At 45.0% G+C, this 19,909-nt stretch overlaps 1 protein-coding gene across 1 annotated transcript in view; it reads right to left on the minus strand.

The window, feature by feature from the left end:
- Positions 1 to 19,909, minus strand: part of DOC2A (double C2 domain alpha) — an 846,604-nt gene that overhangs the window by 248,263 nt on the left and 578,432 nt on the right. The gene's annotated exons all lie outside the window — the stretch shown is intronic.

The following is a 19,909-nucleotide window of genomic DNA, read 5'->3' on the forward strand; positions in this document are numbered from 1 at the left end:
GTTTTGATAATCATTATGCCAAGAAGAGTACACAGGAAGCCACCTCTTTTTCAGAGTTCTTCTGGAAGCCAAAGATTGGAAATTACCCCTTCTGTTCCGGTCTTCTAAGTCTGTAACCTCTCATTGTAGTGAAGGTAGTTTCTTGGTGATCATGTTTTGGACAGAAAGTCCTGGGTGTCTTCTGTTCTACCGATCTGCGTTTCTGCCTTTTCTATTTTGTTGGTTAGAAATTTGACATCATTTCTCAGGCCACATGGTTCAGCATGTAAGACTTCAGTGGTCGTCTTTGTGCATTGTGTTGGGTCATGGAGAGAATTTAATCGTTGAAAAATGATATCCGGGGCACCATCAGATTTATTCTTGAACAAGCAGTTGGGGGTTCCTATTTCATTCTTTTTTGACCCACCTTTTTTTGTTTATGTCCTATGTTTGTCTTCTTTTGAATCTGCCATGTTGAAGGGCAGTTTACATAGCAATCACAATGGGTGGATCTATGAGAAATGTACACTCACAAGGGATGAGATGCTGATCAAGAACTGTTGTGAGAGTGCTGAAGCTCCTCAATAAAATCAAAAACACATTTGGTATGAACTCCAGCGGGGACTCAGAGTGCAGCCGTCCAGTCGTCGCAAAAGACACTGTGAGGCAATGTGGGTTGTGTAGTTGTCTACGGGTATGGGATGCCTACTAGGCAAAAGATATAAAGCATTCTTGAGTAATCTTGTTGAGGTGATAATTGTCGGCCAAGATTTTAATGATAACTACCACAACCTAATCAGGGTCTATGTAAGCTGTATTGTCACCAAGTTGTGACTTAATTATATTTGCTTATCCATATTCATCTCCAAATTGCCTTATCAGTGATAGGTGAAGAGTGAAAATAGGAGGTGGAATGTTAGCTGGTAATCATATTGAGGCTGTATAGGTTTTGTTGAATCAGTGAGTGGCAGTGGTTGCTAACGGGCGCAGTAGAGCAGCGAGTGCCATGTAGGCAGGCAGGCAGAACCATTAAATGGTGGTGTAGAGAGACTGAAAAAGAGAGCATGGGAAAAGATCACTCACCCACTTTGGACCACAATTATGAAGAGCTTTGATTTCTATCTGCTTACACCTCCATTATGAGAACTGAAGTGGTCACAGCAATTTTCTATTGGAAGTTGATTGTACTTCATGACGCCATCTTTAGTACCACTCTGTCAGAGCTACAACAGCTGGGTTGAGCAGAGAAAGCTCAAACGGGCATTAGATCCAACATCGCTATTGTCTAGTGATGGAAGAAAATCAAAAGACGGTGACACAGTGTTCACCTCCGTAGCATAGGTCGTATAGAACTGCCATTTTTTTTGTCTTGTAGCGGACCTCCGAGCATAAGCATCCATGTTGCTTGGGCTCAAAATGCACCCCAAACATATAAAATGTCTTTGAGTTCAAAGTTAAAGTCCAGTTTTTCTTTTTCATATATTCCTATATAAATGGTGGATTAATAGTAATTCATAACTCAGAGAAGGGTATTTATTTTTGTGTCAGATTTGGTTATAGACATTAGCAATTTAGCCTGCAGGAATAATAATCTATTCCTGTCCTTCTGCAGGAGTGTGTGTTAGATTCACATTTAAGAATTAAAAAATATATATATATATATATATATATATATATATATATATATATATATATATATATATATATATATATATATGTGAATGAATGTATGTATATATTACCTAGTGGCGGTCGCCATTAGTTGTACAAGTTACTTACCTTTGGTAACGATGTATCTTGTATCGACATATTCTAGTTGCAGATTCCTTACCTTAGAATTTTTCCCCAGTCATCAGACTGGATCCGAGGTTTTTTGTTGGAGCAATACCCTTGCGTGTCGGTAGGTGGTGTTGATCGACTCCGCGGGCGTCATCGGCATCGTAGTCGCCGTGATGACATCGGGAGTAGTACATAGATTCTGCCTCAGCGCAGTGACGTCAGTTTCTTTTCACGACTTTCGACGCCAAAGCGCAGAGCCGCAAAGAACACTGAGATTGGTGCGCCAGAGCTAACACCCTGAACGGGGAAGCCCTGTCCCTAGAAATCAGTTTGTAAGCGGGAAGGATGAGTGGGTTGGTAAGGAATCTGCAACTAGAATATGTCTCTACCAGATATATCGTTACTAAAGGTAAGTAACTTGTCGTTCTGATAGAGACTTCTAGTTGTAGAATCCTTACCTTAGAATAGATATCCAAGCAATGCCATCCTGGAGGTGGGCTGCAAACCAAGATCATACTAGAAAGTCCTGCAGGACCGCGACCAAAGTAGTCATCCCGACGGACCTGACTGTCCAGGCACAAAGGTTAGCAAACGTGTGTAAGGATGCCGACGTAGCTACCTGGCAGATGTCCAGGACAGGAACTCTGCATGTTAACGCAGTGGAAGCAGCAGTCGCTCTGGTGGAATGAGCGCGCAAGCCCTCAGGGGGTTGCTTCTTGGCAAAAGCGTAGCACATCTTGATGCAAAGTACTCATCAAGAGATTGGAAGCTTTTACACCTCCTTCCCTTTCTTCGCACCCACATATCAAACAAAGAGTTGATCTTCCACCGGCAATCTTTAGTACGATTGAGATTGAACACCAACGATCTTTTTGGGTCCAGATAATGGAGTCTCTTCTCCTCATGAAAAGGATGTGGGGGTGCATAAAAAGTAGGCATATTGACTGGCCTACATGAAAAGGTGTAACGACCTAGGGAAGAAAGAAAGCCTTAGAGTGCAACACCACTTTGTCAGGGTGCACAGACAAGTATGGGGGCTTTGAAGAAAGAGCCTGAAGCTCACTAAGTCTGCAAGCAGAAGTGATGGCAACAAGAAAAGCAGTTTTGAAAGTAAGGAGCCGTAAAGGACAATTGTGCATCAGCTCAAAGGGAGTACACATTAAGAAAGTAAGTACAAGATTGAGGTCCCACTGAGGCATGATAAATGGAGTGGGAGGAAACAAATGGGTGAGACCCTTAAGGAATCGATTGAAAACAGGAGACTTAAAGAGTGAAGGCTGATTAGGTAACCTAAAAAAGGCAGAAATAGCCGATAAATAACCTTTAAGGGTGTCCAAAGCAGAGCCCTGCTGGCCTAAAGAAAGAAAGAGGAGCGGAAAGGGGGTCAACAGATTTGTTGTTACACCATGCCACAAATTTATGTCAACAACAGGCGTATACCGTTTTGGTGGAGGGATGCCTGGCTGCCAAGATAACGTCACAGACTTCGGGTGGAAGGTCAAAAGCCGTCAATTGCTGTCACTAAATCTCCATGTATGAAGGCGGAGATTGGACAGTTTCGGGTAGAGAACCATCCCCTGCTGCTGCGACAGAAGATTCCCCCGAAGAGGCAGTCTGAGTTGAGGATCCATGGCCATGCTCAATAGCTAGGGATAGCATACTCTCCATGCCACCAGTCTGGGGCCACCATGATAACTTGGGCCCAGTCGTTCCTGATCTTCTTGAGAACTCTGGGCAGAAGTGGTATAGGCGGAAAGGCTTAAGGAGGCCGGAGTTCCACTCAATACGAAAAACTTCTCTGAGCCAGTGCCGCCTTGGAAACTCCAACGCGCAAGACAGCTGACATTGCGTGCTCTCTGCGGAGGTGAACAGATCTAACCAAGGCTCTCCCCACTGTTGAAAGTGACCTTGTGCCACCTCATGATGGAGACGCCATTCGTGATCGGCTATGCATCGATGGCTGAGTTCGTCTGATCTGCTGTTCGGAAAGCCTTCCAGATGTTGAACCACCAGGGTAATGCCCTGATGTGCCAGCCATGTCCAGAGGCGTAGTGCCTCCTGACAAAGGGTTCAGGACCCTACTCTGCCCTGTTTGTTGCAGAACCACATGGCGGTAGTGTTGTCCGTGAACACTTGTGCTACTTTCCCTTTGAGAGAGGGAAGAAATGCTTTCAACGCAAGCCTGATTGCCCGGAGCTCCAGAAGACTGATATGGAGCCCAGACTCCGGCAGAGCCCAGAGGCCTCTGATCTCTGCCTCTCCCATGTGGCCACCCCATACCAGAAGTGACACATCTGTCACTATGGATAGATCTAGCTGGGGAAGGGAGAGAAATCTACTGTGGACCCAATGCGGATTCGAAAGCCAAGCCTGCAAGTCTTTCACAGTCCCCTCTGAGATCTGGACCATGTCGGAGAGATTTCCCTGTTGCTGCACCCACTCGAACTTCAGGCCCCACAACAGAGCCTGCATATACCATCTGGCATGTGTCACTAGAGGGATGCAGGAGGCCATGAGGCCCATCAGCCTCATAGTCAGGCTCACCGAAACCCAAGACAGAGGCTGAAAGATCAGAATCATAGCCTGAATATCTTGGACATGCTTTTCGGTAGGATAGGTCCAAAACTGCACTGTGTCCGGAACAGCTCTGATGAAAGGGAGCATCTGAGAGGGAGTCATTTGTGACTTCAGCACATTTATAGTGAATACCAGAGTATGCAGGAGGTTTGCTGTAGTCTGAAGGTGGGAGATGACTTTCTGGGGTGAGTCCGCATTCAACAGCCAGTTGTCGAGGTAGGGGAAGACTGAACGCCGAGGGGCACTACTAAGGCCAAAGGGGAGCACAGTAAATTGAAAGTGCTTGTGACCTACAACGAATTGTAGGTAACGTCTGTGGGCAGGTAGGATGGGAATGTGGAAATAAGTATCCTGCAAGTCCAATGCTACCATCCAGTTTCCTGGGTCCAAGGCAGACAGGACCTGAGCCGGGGTGAGCATTTTGAATTTCTCCTTCTTGAGGAAGAGATTGAGGTCCCGAAGGTCTAGGATAGAACGTAGGCCCTTGTCTTTTTTGGGCAACAGAAAGTAGCGGGCATAACAACCACAACCTATGTCTGGCGCAGGGACCTTCTCTTTGGCTCCCTTGGCTAAGAGAGGCGTAACTTCCTGGCAGAGAAGTGTCAAATGGTCCTCTGGAATACAGCTGACTGATGGAGGCATGACTGGTGGGGAAGATTCGAAGGGGGTGGAGTAGCCCCTTTGAACAATCTGCAAAACCCACCTGTCCGTCGTGATGGATTCCCAGCAGGGCTGATGATGGCGAATCATGCCACTAACTGGACCGAAGTGAAGGACGGACTAGGAGGGTTTGGAGGCTGCAGCAGGGGCAGGGGTGGGCTGGGCAGACCTCTGGTTCCCTGTCCCACGCCCACGGGAGATTCCACATCCCAGGCCACGCAGCGGCTGAACAGTATGGGTGGCACGGTGGCTAGGATAGGGATGCAACAAGGGGAGAAAGGTGGGCTGTTGGAGGTGAGGGGCAGTAGAAAGGCCGAGTGACCGAGCCGTAGCCTGGGAGTCCTTGAACCTCTCCAATGCAAGCCCACCTTGTCTCCAAGGGCATGTTGTAGTAAGTTGGCTCTGTATATACTATTTCAAAGTAAGAAATGGTGTGCACAGAGTCCAAGGGTTCCCCTTAGAGGTAAGATAGTGGCAAAATTAGATAATTCTAATGCTCTATTTTGTGGTAGTGTGGTCGAGCAGTAGGCTTATCAGAGGGTAGTGTTAAGCATTTGTTGTACACACACAGGCAATAAATGAGGAACACACACTCAAAGACTTACTCCAGGCCAATAGGTTTTTATATAGAAAAATATATTTTCTTAGTTTATTTTAAGAACCACAAGTTCAAGGTTTGAAGTAAATACTTAAAAGCAAGGTACTCCACACAGGTAAGTTAGGAACTTTGAATTAAGGCAATATCATTATAGTCTTTGTCAAAATGGCAATACGCTATTTTAAAAGTGGACACAGTGCTAACATCAACAGTTCCTGAGGGAGGTAAGTAATGGTTAGTTTGTGAGGTAAGTAAGACACTTACAAGTCTCAGTCCCTGGGCATAGGCAGCCACCGTTGGGGGTTCAGGCAACCCCAAAGTTACGACACCAGCTGCTCAGGGCCGGTCAGGTGCAGAGGTCGAAGAGGTGCCCAAAACACATAGGCGCCTATGGAGAACAGGGGTGCCCCGGTTCCAGTCTGCCAGCAGGTAAGTACCTGTGTCCTCGGGGGCAGACCACGGGGTTTTTGTAGAGCACTGGGGGGGACACAAGTAGGCACACAAAACACACCCTCAGTGGCACAGGGGCGGCCGGGTGCAGTGTGCAAAGCAGGCGTTGGGTTTTAGATAGGAAACAATGGAGGGACCCGGGGGTCACTTTAACGGTGCAGGCAGGCACAGGGCTAGGCAGAGGGTCACCTGGGGGTCACTCCTGCACTGAGGTTCGGTTCCTTCTGTTCCGGGGGCTGTGGGTTCAGTGCTTGGTCCAGTCGTCGGGTCCCTTGTTACAGGCAGTCGCGGTCAGGGGGAGCTTCTGGATTCTCTCTGCAGGCGTCACTGTGGGGGTCCAGGGGGGTCGTCTCGGGCTACTCAAGGGGTCGCAGTAGCCGGGGAGTCCTCCCTGTGGTGTTTGTTCTCTGGATCTCGAGCCGGGGGCGTCGGGTGCAGAGTGTGAAGTCTCACGCTTCCGGCGGGAAGAGTGAGTTCTTTGAAAGTTGCTTCTTTGTTGCAAAGATGTAGCTGCTGTTGAGCAGAGCCACTGCTCACGGGAGTTTCTTGGTCCTGGGGGTCAGGGCAGTCCTTTGAGGCTGCAGAGGTCGCTGGTCCCTGTTGGATGCGCCGCTTGTTGCAGGTTTTCGACTCTGGAGACAGGCCGGCAGGGCTGGGACCAAAGCAGTTGTCGTCGTCCGTCGTCTCTGCAGGCTTGTAGGTCAGCAGTCCTTCTTCTTTGGTTCAGGTTGCAGGAATCTGATTTCCTGGGCTTGGGGTGCCCCTAAATACTAGATTTAGGGATGTGTTTAGGTCTGGGAGGGCAGTAGCCAATGGCTACTGTCCTGGAGGGTGGCTACACCCTCTTTGTGCCTCCTCCCTGTGGGGAGGGGGGCACATCCCTAATCCTATTGGGGCAATCCTCCTAAGATGGAGGATTTCTAAAAGCAGGGGTCACCTCAGCTCAGGGCACCTTAGGGGCTGTCCTGACTGGTGGGTGACTCATCCTTGTTTTTCTAAATATCTCCTCCAGCCTTGCCGCCAAAAATGAGGGCAGTGGCCGGAGGGGCGGGAATCTCCACTAGCTGAGATGCCCTGGGGCACTGTAACAAAGGGGGTAAGCCTTTGAGGCTCACCGCCAGGTGTTACAGTTCCTGTAGGGGGAGGTGTGAAGCACCTCCACCCAGTGCAGGCTTTGTTCCTGGCCACAGAGTGACAAAGGCACTCTCCCCATGTGGCCAGCAACTCGTCTGGTTGTGGCAGGCTGGCAGAAACTGGTCAGCCCCACACTAGAAGTCGGATTGGTATTCAGGGGGCATCTCTACCATGCCCTCTGGGTGCATGTTACAATAAATTGCACCCTGGCATCAGTGTGCATTTATTGTGCTGAGAAGTTTGATACCAAACTTCCCAGATTGTAGTGTAGCCATTATGGAACTGTGGAGTCTGTGTTTGACAAACTCCCAGACCATATACTCCAATGGCTACCCTGCACTTACAATGTCTAAGGTTTTGCTTAGACACTGTAGGGGCATGGTGCTCATGCACATATGCCCTCACCTGTGGTATAGTGCACCCTGCCTTATGGCTGTAAGGCCTGCTAGAGGGGTGACTTACCTATGCCACAGGCAGTGTGAGGTTGGCATGGCAATCCCCTTAGAGTTGGTCTTTTTCTCCCCACCAGCACACATAATCTGTGAGGCAGTGTGCATGTGCTGAGAGAGGGGCCTCCAGGGTGGCATAACGCATGCTGCATCCCTTAGAGACCTTCCCTGGCATCAGGGCCCTTGGTACCAGGGTACCAGTTACAAAGAACTTATCTGAGTGCCAGGGCTGTGCCAACTGTGCAAGCAAAGGCACCGTTTAGGGAAAGAACACTGGTGCTGGGGCCTGGTTAGCAGGGTCCCAGCACATTTTCAATCAAAACTTTAGCATCAGCAAAGGCAAAAAGTTAGAGGGTAGCCATGCCAAGGAGGCATTTCCTTACACATGTCCCTAGGAGTCTGTTGGACATCCCCTGAAAAACCAGATGTATGCAACCAGGCATGGCACCTCAAGACCACTGTCGTCGCAACAGATTGTACCTAGAGAGTCGATCGTGTACAGCCCACATCTGATTGTGAACTTTGCTGCATCTCTCCCATCAGTGACAGTTTGGGAGACTATAGCACGGGCCTCCTCCGGGATCTGCGGCAGAACTTGAGCAACCGTATTCCACAGAGAGTGGACATAGTGGCCCAAAAGGCATGCTGTGTTCACTGAGAACAGCGTGAGACTTGAGGAAGAAAACATCTCCTTCCCAAATTGTTCCAGCCTTTTTGATTCCCTATCCAGGGGTGCGGAAGGGAATGCACCAGAGGAAGAGGATGTCTGTATAACAAGGCTCTCAGGTGTGGGGTGTTGGGACTGGAATTTAGGGTCGTTCGGGGTGGGCCGATGGCGGCGTGCGAGAGTCCGGTTCACAGAAGCCCCTGTGTTGGGTCTGGACCAAGTACCCAACAGAACATCACTGAGGGCTACATTGAATTTCAGAAGAGGCTCAGATGTGGAAGCCCCTGGTTGAAGCACCTCCGTCAGGAGAGTAGACCTGACCTGACTAGTAAGCAGCTCAAGGCTTAGGATCTCAGCCGCCCTACTGACCACTATGGAATAAGTCACTCCCACGGAAGGAGGAGATAGAATGGCAGCATCTGGAGAAGTGTCCAGGCCACTGGCCTCACCCAACTCCTGTGCCCAGTCCAAGTTAGGGTCATCCTAGTATTCATAAGGGTCCAGGGACCCCTCCAATCCTTCCCCGAATTCATACCCATAAGGGAAAGGGTCAGAATCCGGCCTTGGGTGAAAAGGTCCCATCAAAGAAGGTGGCGGTGTAGGCCGACGCCGGTCCAACTCCGAGTCGCGGGGATGCGGATCGGGTCGACATTGATGGTGGGCACTACCGACGTTGGGAGTTTCGACAATCGAACCAGTGCCGGGGAAGGTCTCAATGGTACAAATGGTGCCGGTGCAGATCCGAGAGCGGATCCGGAGGGGACCTCAGTGGCTGGAGCTGCCGGCGCTAAACACAAAGCCCCCCCGAGCGGACCCCTTGCGACCGAAGGCGCCATATCGGGGTCGGCCTGCCCAAAAATGAGGCTCATGGCCTCATAAAACTCCATTAATTGGGCTGGGGTTGCTCTGGCTCCTGGAAACTCAGGGAAGCACAGAGCGTACCCAGAAGTAGGCTGCGAAGACGGAGGCCTCAAGCATCGATGCTCCTCCCGCATTGCATCAGCCGAGTGACGGGGTGAAGTCGAAGGGTGACGGGATCTCTTTGACTTCTTCTTTTTACCTTGACCCGAACACTTTGAGAAAGAAGAATGGTGGTGGTTACAAGACCGGTCTTGAGACCTTCACCTCGAGTGAGACCGGGACCTACACGGAGTCGAGTGCCAGGCCACCATAAGCTTGAGGAACCGCTCCCTCAACGCCTTCGGGTGCATGGCCAGGCACTTGGAACACAACTTCGGGTTGTGGTCAAGCTCCAGGCACCACAAACAGACCTGATGCGGATCCGTCACCGACATCATGTGGTGACAGTCCTCGCACGGTTTGAAACCGGTCATCAGGGACATCCCCGACACACCAAAAAACTCACCAAAAAATTGACAAAAGGATCAAAGTAGTTCAAAAAGAGATCAGGGTAGCTCTCTCCGGATCAGTGCATGGCGCAGAAAGAAAGGAACTGACGTCACTGCGCTGAGGCAGCATTTATGCACTACTCTTGATGTCATCACGGCGACTGCGAAGCCAACTACGCCAGCAGAGTCGACCGATGCCACCTACCGACGCGCAAGGGTATTGCTCGAAGAAAAAATCTCCGGATACAGTCTGACACCTGGGGAAAATACTAAGGTAAGGAATATGCAACTAGAAGTCTCTATCAGATAGTTATAGTTAGGGCCTAGTTTCTATAGAAAACCGTTTTCAGTTTTGTCAACAGCTTTGGCGCCGACTGACCAATCTTCACAGAATTTTCCCAAAAACTTTTAAGCTCACATGAACTGCTGTCTAAAAAGTTTTGAGGTGATCTGTCCAGAAGAGGGCCAAGATAAAGGGGGGGGTGTCCTAAAACATGTTTTCCCCATTCATGTTTCCAAAGGGATTTGAACAGCGATAGCGCCAAAACTACTGAAAAGGAATTACACTAAATCTGGCAGAAATGTAGCGCTTGGTCCAGAAAGAACCCTTTTTGTAATTTGCTGTAAATCTGTTCAGTATTTTTTGAGAAATTGAAGGAAATGCAACTTTGTATATATAGGGATGCAGATCCGTCGCAAATCCAACATGAAGTTTTGCAGCTCCGCGTGACAGAAGAAAGCAATGTGATTGGCTGGTCACAAACTGTGGAGAAAGTTGCAGCTGCCATCTAATCCTCCATGCACGGCCCGGGACATGGAAATAGGAGTTCTAAATAATAAAAGGGTTCAGGGCAGAGGTACTCTGAACCAGTAAGGTTTACCAATGTGTGTCTGAGGGACCTCTTATGAGTGTGAAATGGTTCAAAACTCTGTTTTTCAACAATTGTGAAGTCACAACTCCATTGCATTCCCCTGCGCGGCCCCAGTGTAATGTTGTGATGGAGTTGCGAACCGTGGTGAAAATACAAAATACACATTTATACACATGCGACTCACTGACAGACCCACTGAGACACATACACACCCACTCACAGACCCAGGCAGACACTTGTACACCCAGTCATACACCTACTCAGTCACTCATACACCCACTCACAGACCCACTGACACCCTCATGCATCTATATATATATATATATATATATATATGCACTGAAAAAAACAAAGGTTACAGGGACGTTATAGTTGAGAAATAGAATTTAAAAAACCCTTAGAAATTCACTGGAAAAAAACAAAGGTTACAGGGATGTTATAGTTCTGAATTTACTTGTACAAAACCATAGAAATTCACCTGTTATAGTTAGAGTTATGTAAAGTAACTAAAACTCGTGCCCAAAAGTAACTATAACTTGCACGCCCACCATTTCTATTTTCAGCCCTGGGGGCCCTCTCCCATAACACATAATGGCAGCCACAACTCTCTAGTCAAGTTGTGGCCAGCCGATTTTAGTGTTTCAATTTACGCGCCCATTCACAAATTTTCGTGATTTATTTGCGGCCAGAGATTTACAAATTTGGATTTTCCTTAATTTCTAGAAAATTACTGAATGGATTTACACCAAATAACCGAAAGCACAATTTGCGTACCAAAAACTAGCTTTCTGCCAAATTTGGCAGTAAGTTTGTCCAGCGTTTCGGGCTGTAGTCGTGTCTAAAAGTCCAATGGGAATTAACAAGGGAAACCCAACTTTTTTGAACCCCTTTTTCACTGCCCTCGATTAACGGATCGGAAACTTTTCATGTGCAACAAGAATCACTGGGGCACTTTTTGCGGAAAGTTTTGGTGCAGAAAGCGACCTTTTTTGGTTTTGGTGTAAATTTGTTCAGTAGTTTTTCAGAAATTAAGGGGAAAACAAATGTGTATATATAGGGACGTGAAGGATTTGCGACCACTCCTGATCTTGTGCTGAGATCCGATTGGTTGACAACACTTCAACAAGGAAGCTGTTGAAGTTTTGCCAGCCAAGCTGGGACTCAGTTTCAGCTGAGTACGAGAAAAAAGGTACAAAAATAAAGAAAAGCGGCTAGGGTACAAACACCGTGACCCCCTAAACCCCTACCCTCAGGTTAAAAAAGCATGTTTTTTTGTAATTAAAATTTTATGGTGGAGTCACGAATCCCTTGCAAAAAATGTAAAAAAAACACAATGCGTGATCTCCCGCACTTCATCATTTGAAAGCCGCTGGGTGGGCCAAGCCCTGGGGATATTTGCAGAATCATGCTGGGGGGGGAGTGGCTCCTGGCCCCTTCCCGCCGCCCCGGGGAACATCACCTCCCCGGGGCTTATAAATAATATGAGGGGGCCACAAGCTCCCCTGCTACCCCAAGGTAGTGCACCCCTCCACTGCCCAGAGGATCACCACCTCCCTGGGGCTGTTAATAGTTATGCAGGGTACTGTGTGCTTCCCACTGCCCCGGCGACCACCACCTCCCTGGGGCTATTAATAAATATCATGCAGGGCGTGTGCCGCCCCACTGCCCTGGGGATCACTACCTCCCCGGGGCAAATAGTTAAGAAAATGAAGGGGGTCCCTTTGGGACTCCAAAGCCCCAGGAGTCACAACCTCCCTGGGACTGCTAACATGTTAGACAGGGCCACAGGCCCCCATCAAGGAGCCACTGATGACCCAGCAGACCTCCCTAGGGCCAGCTCTTACTATGTCCAGGGGTGCCCACCCGAGGGACATAGCTGTTGCTATGGCTTGGCTGCAGCTGCAGTCAAGCCACAGAAAACACGTTGGGTTTTGACAGTGGGACCTGTAAAATAAGTCCCACTATCAAAAACCAAAGCTTTCATCTTTGTCCCATGCACGCGTGCAGGGAACAGAGAGGAAATGCTTCAACAATTAGGGAGTTGATGTTACAGACTGCTCCCCGTTTGCTGAAGCAATGGCACTGTCAGGTAAGCCTTGAGGCTTACCCCACAATGCCGGATAGCCCATAAAGGGAATTTAGAAAAATTAAAAAGAAAAATATAAATAAATAAATATGTAGGGATCACGGGGGAGACCCTGAGGGCTCCCTCGTGGTCTCAGATAGCCCATAAAGGGCTAAAAAATAAAGTTATAGTTACATTAGGGCACAAGTTCTAGTTGCTTTAGGTAACTCTAACTATAACTGTTGAATTTCTATGGTTTTCTACGTTTAAATTGTAAGCCTAACTATAACGTCCCTGCAACCTCTGTTTTTTAAATATATATATATATATATATATATATATATATATATATACACACACACACACACACATATATATATAATATATATATATATACATATATATATATATATATATACATACAGTATGTACATATATATATATATATATATATATATATATATATATATATATATATATATATATATATATATATATATATATATATATATGACCTAATTACCTACTGGCAGTCGAATATAGGTAGTTATATTTAGGACCATGTATCCATAGAAAGAGCGAATTGTGGTGTTCAAAGGTGATTTCACCCTGTTGGAATTTCATGAATCGTATTTGCAGGAAAACCTTTTTCTAATGATTTTCCCATAGAGGTGATGGAAGGTGCTCCAGAAGCGAAAATGAGAGCATATTGTCTGTAAATTATAAGCCATATGAGAATTAAGTCTAACATTGTCAGTAAAACATGTACTTCTAACAGGAGCAGCCTTTCAGTTGATTCCCTAGTGTTTTACTGCAGCCTCCCAGAGTTTTCTAAAAAACAACTAGAGCACTAACAGTCTTATTTATGAAAAAAGTGTGGCACACATGAAGCCATCTTGATTGAGTCAAACTGGTAAAACTTAAAACATTTAGAGACATACTTACAAGAAAGTGGGGCATCACTTCCGATGTGCACTTATCTTGCCATCCCATACCGCCACCTAACCACACCATGGTTATGCCGTATTTATAATACAGCCCACCATGGAAGTCGTTACCACAATAGGACCAAAGTTTTGGATGCTAATGTGGCGCTTTGTTGCATGGGAGAAAGACCTCCTTAACACCGCCTTAGAGAAAGAAAAAAAATAACGCTACGGAGGTGCATATTTACAAGCCCCTTGCGCCACACTGGTGTCATTTTTTTACGCTAATATGGCGTTAAAGAGACAATTTCCCAAGCCATATTTACAAAGTGATGCAATGCAAGCATAATGTATGTAAGGGTTTTCTCAGGCAGGGAGGCTCAAAAAATGGGGCAGTGAGATTTATTAGTTTTCACTGCATCATCTTTGGCGTAATTTTTAACGCCTGCTCATGGCAGTCATTAAAATGGCACACTTCTATGGGCTTCCTTGTGCTTTGCTTGACTAACATAAAAAGTTTTGTCACTAGTGCAGTAATGTGCCACAATGCTACCAAACAATTTGACACTATTGTGGTATTGTGCTCCATGCTGCCGTTAGGGGGGGGGCGCAAGAAAGGTGTCTCATTAATGCTAATGTGTTACTTTCTTTTAAATATGCCCCTTAACTTAGAAAGGAATGAAATGAGGGGGTTCATTTTGTCATAGAAATTATGGTTAATGTTGTAGGAACAAGCATTTATAAGAAATGTTGAACCCTGCATGCCATTAACATGCAGGCTTAACCAGACATGCAACATTACCATACAAGCCATTACCATGCATGCCTTTACCACACACGCCATTACAACTTTAGATTTATATATGTATGGATTTTTGGGTGGCAAGGGTAATTTTAGGTAGGGTTAAGGGTAGGGTGGGTATGGATTTTTGGGTGGCAAGGACAACTTTAGGGTTTAGAATGGGTATGGCTTTTTGGGTGGCAGGGATTATTTTAGTATTTAGGGTATGTATGGGCTTTTGGAGTTTAAGGTGTTTTTTAGGTTTAGGGTGGCGATGGGTTTTGGTGGTAAGGTGTTTTTAAGGTTTAGGGTGCATATGGGAGGTGGTTGTATTACCATATAGTAATTAAAATTACTTTACATAAAAAACATAGAAATGCACTGGAAAAAAAAGTTACAGATATATTATAGTTAGGCTATATAATTTAAAAAAACATAGAAATTCACTTAAACAAACAGGTTACAGGGATGGTATAGTTAGGTTCACATTTTAACGTACAAAACCATATAAATTAAGCAATTATAATAAGAGTTATTTCAAGTAATGATAAGTTGTGCCCTAAGGTAACTATAACGCTCGCCCTTGCCATTCACTGCTAATTACCCAAGATAAACAGCACTCATGACATCTTTTAGAATACCATTAATAATGTTACTGCAACATTTGCAGTAAAATCTTTGATGAGATAATTGTCCATGGTGGGGCCGCGAGTTATGGTTACCTTACGGCAAACTATAAATGGAGTGTGCCTAAAAGGGAGTCTTGTGTTGAACAACATACTTAAGCAGCAACAAACATCTTAAGGGCCAGGATGCCCAAAGGTGTGAATGTTTACTTTACAAATGCGCTTGTTATGTTACAGCATGCATTTACAAACTACTCTATTAATAACTGCCCCTGAAGCAATGTGTGAATCTATGTATTTTGTGCATGATTATCTCTAATGGACTTTAAAAAGTGACATTTCCTTTTAGTACCTTGCATGCCTTACAGTGCATGCATAAAATGTGTGCACAATGCAAGTAAATCTTTTTTGTACAGTGGATATCCTCAGCACATGCATTTCAAGGTGCTCTCATATATAGTAATGACCTCACTAGCATAAATGACAGTTCCTTAAAATACTTGTGCTCTCAGCATGTGCACTGCACAACTGCGGTGGGCAATCGAACAAACTATTACGGAGATCCAAGCCAAGGGTAGGTGCTGGCTCGAAGAGCACGAGCAGAGTCCTGAAATTAACAGCCAGGTAAGTGATGCCACAAACATGTTAGAATATGATTAGGTGTTCTAATTTGTAAAAAGTGCATTTCTTTAACATGTCGAAGCTTTTACATCAATACATCTTATTATAGATCTGCCTATTAAAAGTGAGAGTTTTTTTACATTAACTTTGAACCATTCCTGCCACTATCCTCACACTGGTGACAGTGCCATTAGTGAACCAAGATGGAAGGAAGTTGTCATGTGAACCCATTATGCGGCCCGAATAGTGTTTCCATTCCCAATTATGAAGAAAAAGTCATTTTGATAAAATAAAATATTTGCCTAAGATCACACCATTTAAGCATGGAAGCAACGATTTATCCAGATTCTTTGGTTTCACAAATTAGACAGTAAATGGGTTTGTATTTCTGTTTCCTTATGTAAATGTTTTGTTTTTACCTCTGTGGACTGTTCTGCAATTTTTCTATAGTGAAAACTGTACCTGAAGATATTTGAGTTGTTTACATGTGCATCAATTACAATACATAGGGTTGCTGTCTTGTTTGTATAAGCATGGCCCGCAGTGATTCATCCTGCACATACACTCATTGGGGGCTGGGTGCGATCCTACCTGCTGGAGCCCCAGATCATCAGGGTCTCACTTCTCCGTACTGCTATTGGAGCCCCAGTTCCCAGCGCAGTGATGTCAAATTGCTGCTGGAGTCAGAGGATGCGCTTAGGAAATGGGCTGAGGAGTTAGGCTGGGTGGTGGGAGAGTTGAGACTGAGAAGCAGGTTGGCTTGGCCACTGTGCTGGCTGTGGTTGCTAGGCACTGCCTGCCACAACACTCACTACTTGTCGCTAGTCACTCCCTGGCACTGTAGGGCAATGCCACACAGTCTACCAGTACCACGAGAAGGTGAGGGTGTTCCAAGCCTCTGGACACTTGAAGAGGATGAGCAAAAGCATGGGCCGGAGGCTGGCCAATATATTTATTATGCCGGGCCGTCATTGGTAGCACTTTTACAAGCTACTAGATTGATGGCCCTGTGACCCAAACATCAGCTGAGGTGTTACTTACATAACTGCACACATGCGGTGGTGAGTTGTCATTTCAATGTACTAGGTCCTCCTCCTGGCTGTCAACACTGCCTTTGAATGCTAGGCCAGCATCACGTGATTTGTGCGCACAGCGACCTCAGAGAAAGCCTGTCATGATAAATGCCAGTGCCACTTTACCAATAGTGAGCCAGGTAGTTTAAGTAAAACTAACTGCAGTGGTGAGGCACCCCCCAGCTTCAAAAAATGTGCACAATGGGATAATATATGCCAAATAAATATGCACCCGCCAAATGAGTTTTTTCTCGCACAAATGGGAAAAATATCACCCATTTGTGTGGAAAATAGCCCAATCTGGTGCTGAAGCAGATGTCTTATTTAGAAATTATTAATGAGTGTTTATGTATTTTGAATAATTAATTATGTTGAAAATGAATAACGTAGAAAAATAATGTGCACGTTTGAAATTGTGACCTCGGAGAATGGCCACCAGTGTTCATGAATTGTACTAAATAATTATTAATCCATATGGAATATTGAAAATTTATTAGATTATTGTACTAATATGTCATAGTGAGAGTAATGAAATATGCTATAGCCTATTAATGGTAGGCCTTAACTTAGCGAGTATCTTGGCCTAGTTTTGCCAGGCTTCATGCAAAAGCTGTATTTCTTAGCGGTTAAAATAAAAATGCTGACAGAGTGAACTAACTGTGAAATGCTCAGTGTCCTTAAAAGTGCAACAATCGTGTTCAATGTGTGTGAGAGGTTCTTTCCCAGAACGCAACCAATGAAGACACTGACTGGAGATGAAGATGCAACAAATTTGATACCTGACAAGCCAGATGATGAGAACATCATAAAGCAGACCAATCAACGACCTGTGAAGTGTGAAATACTAGAATTCATAGATATGAAATCTGAAAATTACTGGACAGAGTAATATCGTACGATTAATTGACCAATTGGAAATTAGGGGATAGTTTGGGTGACTTTGATATAACTATGTGACAGAGGGAAAAGACTTCAGACCTTATCCCAATTTTGTGATGCGATATTGAGAAGGAGGAGAGACTCGAGATTCTGTCATTGGGCTCATATTCCCTGACTGAGAGCCTGATGTTTTGCTGATCGATTGATGACCTGAAGACAAAGACTGACTCTGCTTGCTGACCCATACCGTGGATAGGTAGATATGACAATGTGACTGAACTGCATTTTTGTACCTTTTCTTTCTAGGTACCAACTGCACTGTCTTAATAGTTTTTCTTTAGGTAGATGTTTTTCCAAATGTGTGTTCCAAATTTGTTTTGCGTGATGCCCCACATGCTGATGCTAATCTGGGTTAGTTGAGGCTATTCACATGATGACTGACAATTTGCAAGGACAAATGGTTGACAGACTACTTTGTTGAACTCTATGGATACTGCAGTCTTATTGAAATTGGTTTTACTAATGATTTGTACTGATGCTTTAGAAAGCATTGTGATTCAAGCTTTGATTAGTTCATGGGTCTTGAGTCTTTTGGTTAACAATTATTAGAAAGTACATTTGATCTGACGTGAAGCTTAATCTATATGACTTAAGCATTTATAAAGAAAAGGGAAATAAACTTACTGAACTTTAATTAAAGGTGTGGTTATTCATGACCTTACAGTCATGGTGTGTGAATTTACTGACTCCATCGATTATTGATTTGACTAATGATTATTGTGCATTGATCATTGTGTTTGTTTCGCTCTGGAACTATGGTAAGAACATCCTAAATGAGTCAAAAGGTTCATCGACCTATGCGCGTCCCCTTGTAAGTTTACTTATTAAGGACTGACGCGCTAACACTGGCAATACTGTCTATTGCAGCCTCCCAGAGTGTTCTAAAGAGTAACTACAACGCTAACAGTCTTACTCATGACAAAAGTGTGGCACACCTGAAGCCATCTTGATTGAATCAAACTGGTAAAACTTAAAACATTTAGGCCCATATTTATACTTTTTTAGCGCCGCATCTGCGCCACCTTTTGACGCAAAAACAGCGCAAACTTATAAAATACAATTATATTTTGCAAGTTTGTGTGGCTTTTGCATGAAAAAATTACGCAAACGCAGTGCTAAAAAAGTATAAATATGGGCCTTAATTTAGAAAGGAAAAAAGAGGGGTTTCATTTTGTCATATAAATTATGGTTAGTGCTGTAGGAAGAAAAATTAGGATATGTTTTAAGTGAGTTCTTAAATATGTTCCTCTTCTATTTCATTAAAACATTCTGACATGTAGACTGAAACATGCACTTTCAACACCAGCAGCAGAATGACAACTAACTCCCTGGTGATCAGCAGTTTACTGCTGTATTCTAATGAGCAACTACAGTGCTAAAATTCTGAATTTATGCCAAAAGTGTGGCTTATCTGACCGCCATCTTGATGGAACTGAAGTGAAAAACTGAAAGCTTTCTCTACTGAGGATACTGCAGTAAATGAGGAGATTAGGGAGCTTCTCAACAAATAAGTCTCCCAAGATTGCCACCAGAGAAAAAGGAGCCCAAATGTAGCACAAATATCACCCAAGATATAGCCCAAGTATAGCCCAATAACAAAAGTGTGGGAAACACTTAGGACCAAATTTATACTTTTTTAGTGCCTTATTTATGCCACTTTTTGACGCAAAAGTGGCGCAAACTTACAAAATACAATTGTATTTTCTAAGTTTGCGCCGCTTTTGCGTCAAAAAATTGCGCCAATGCGGCGCAAAAAAAGTATAAATATGGGTCTTAATTTTTCTCTTTTTTGAAGTTTTATATATCGCACACTTGACCCGAAGGTTTTGGAGTGCTTTACATAGTATCATTTACATAACACAAGGACACATTCCTTTTGGGCTTTAGGCTTAATCACAGGATGTCAAGCTGACACTGCAACTGGTACCTGGTTCCCCAGTTGCAAAGTCTGTAGCTCTGGCTGTAACACCACATTCTCTCACTGCTAATTACTCAAGATATTACAACATTGATATTACATCATTCATAGTATCACTGTAACATTTGCAGTAAAATTATTGATGAGAAAAAGTGGGGCTCCCTAGCTGCCAATGGCCAGAACCAGGCCCCAGGCCATCTAGGAGCCTCTGGTCTCTGAAACCACAATGAGTGGGGGGTGGTAGCCCCAGGTACATAGCAATCTGTCTCCACTGCACTTCCAATCAGTTCAAGGAGTCTACTGTGCCACTGATCCACCTACCTAGGGTTCTCACCCATAGGTTCCACAGGGGCTAGAGGCGAGGCTCTCCTCCCTCTACCCGTCCCTCTAGGATCCCGCCCTCCTATCCTAGGAGTGGTACCACCGGAATCCAAAACTGCCAGGGT

The sequence above is a fragment of the Pleurodeles waltl genome, chromosome 7, assembly GCF_031143425.1.
Source record: "Pleurodeles waltl isolate 20211129_DDA chromosome 7, aPleWal1.hap1.20221129, whole genome shotgun sequence".
In the NCBI taxonomy this organism is placed as follows: Eukaryota; Metazoa; Chordata; class Amphibia; order Caudata; family Salamandridae; genus Pleurodeles; species Pleurodeles waltl.